We start from the raw sequence: 2,500 nt of genomic DNA, 5'->3' as shown, positions 1-2,500 counted from the left end.
CAACATATAAACTATCAGTAAAAATATTAAAAGCCTCATGCACAGACTGAAAGACATTCAGTACTGCTGTTAATTCTGCTAATTGAGCTGAGAGGCCAGGAGTCTTTATGATTACCTGTTGATTATTTATAAGAAATCCAGCTCACCCTTTAGAGGAGCAATCAGTAAACAGCAGAACAGCATTGTGTAAGGGTTGTAAAGAGGTCATATTAAGAAATATCACCTCATGTACATTCCAAAATTTTATCAACCTATCTTGAGGGTAGTGGCTGTCTATAGTGGCATTAAACCCTATTTGAGCAAGCAACCAATCTGTACTGTGCTGCTTCAGCCAGGTGTCTTGACTTAACGCTGTAAGGCTGAACAGTAAGATCTGGCTCTTTGCCAAAATAAGTTAGTGCCTGCTTCCTTCTAAGGATAATCATCTGGGCTACTGCTTCATAATATGGCAAGATATTACATTTAGGAGAAATCCTCGAATGTACCCACATTAGAGGAGACTTTTGCCACAACAATCCTGTAGGCACATGAATGGTATCAAAAATTTGCAGATGTAAAGGCAAAGAGTAATCTATATAAGTGACAAATTGTTCTTCAATAGCTTTTTCCACTTGTTGTAAGGCTAGAAATCCTTCTGAGGTTAGAGATCTGGGGGAGGTAGGATCAGAACTCCCTTTAAGAATATCAAATAAAGGTTTCAACTCCCCTGTAGTAAGCTTTAAATAGGGGCAAAGCCAATTAATATCACCTAACAATTTTTGAAAATCATTCAAAGTCCTTAAGTTGTCTCTGCAAATAACTATCTTCTGGGGGAAAAACAGCTTGATTAGTAAGTCTAAAGCCCAAATACTTATAAGGATCCTGAGTTTGTATCTTTTCAGAAGCTATCTGTAATCCTTTCTCAGCTAAAGCTTTTTGTAAACCTCTATAACACAAAAGCAAATCCTGGGGGTCTTGGACAATTTCTTAACTTTCCAAAAACAGTCTTCTTAAAGGAACAGTATTTTTCTTATGAGTTGCATAAGCAACTGCAAGCTTGAGAATTAGTACCATCTGAGGGACGGACAATCTTAAGCAATTGTGAGCTCTGAGATATAATATTGACTATTAATATACAAATTAAGGTTTGATTATACAGCATTTTAAAACACCAATCACCGCACACAACTTAAGTATCTGTGTTGAAACAGGGGGAAGCTCAAAAGAATAAGCATGCAATCTAATTCACATCTACTATTTCCCATAGAAGGGCTGTTTTTAAACATAGTAAATGGGATATATGCATGCATGAATTTATAGAAGATACAAAAGCATGTATAAAAACAATTTTTAACTTATCTTTGGGATAATGATTGTTAATTTTATTTAAAATGATGGTATGCAATAGATCAATTACTAATATTCTGTAATAACCAATTTAATTGCTGTTTGGAACAAGGAACAGACACTTTGTCAGGTTCTTAAGACACAATTTTTGTTATAGTTTTTCTAAATTATATGAATTTATCTTACAATTCTTTATTAGCACCACAGTGGCCTTAATAGGGTGTTAAAACTTTACTTTGAGGTGAAGAAGGATGATTTTACAACAATGTTTTCTCTTGCCAAAGATTTGTTGTGGGCACATAAATAAAATAAGAAGGTAATATTTAAACACCATTGATTATAATTGATAACAATTGATCACAGAAGTTTCCTCTGCTTTCTGTGAAACCTTTTTGTTTCTCACCAGCAATTTTGAATCTCACTAGATAGCACCTAACAAAGGCTTAAGTTCTCCTGTGGTGAGTTTAAGGTGAGGTCTTAGCCAATTAACATCTCCTGGAAGCTTTCGAAAATAAAATTTTGAAGCAAATCAATTTTTCGTTCTTAGATTTTCTGTACCATGAATTTATGATATAACTAAAACCCTAAGTATTAAAAGGATATTGCCTCCGAATCTTTTCTGGAGCAACAGCTACTCCCCAGGACTTAAAAGCTCCTTGTGTGAGAACAAGGATTTAAAGTAAACTTCCCTTGAGAGGCATTAGCTAATAACATACTTTTCACTTAGGAAACAATATGCACTGAAAGATTCAAACTCTTAGCTTCTGATACTAAGAAGGCAAAGAAACTAAGAATTTTTCTTATATAATGTAAAGCTATGTTAGGCATACCTACAGGCAAAATTTTCCAGTAATCACCAGTTCACTAGAAGCAAAACTTTTTACAATTATCAGAATGCAAAGGCAAAAACAAACTCTTAAATCTATAATAACTTTACATGAAGTAAGCCAGTCAGATCACAACGTCCTGATAAATTCTACAGCCTGATTGAACCTTTTTATAAACTTAGAATTTAAACTTTATTAGAACAACATCTGGGTAGATCTGCAATAGTGTTCTTTCAGCTAAAAGAAAATTCCCCTGGAGGCAAGGAGAGGCAAGTTTCCAGAGCTTCCTTAGGCACCATTTGCAAGACAAAAGAAAGTCACACAAATGTCACAGAAGCTGCTCTGAG

The sequence above is a fragment of the Mus caroli genome, chromosome 17 (assembly GCF_900094665.2).
Source record: "Mus caroli chromosome 17, CAROLI_EIJ_v1.1, whole genome shotgun sequence".
In the NCBI taxonomy this organism is placed as follows: domain Eukaryota; kingdom Metazoa; phylum Chordata; class Mammalia; order Rodentia; family Muridae; genus Mus; species Mus caroli.
This window is presented reverse-complemented; position numbering follows the sequence as displayed.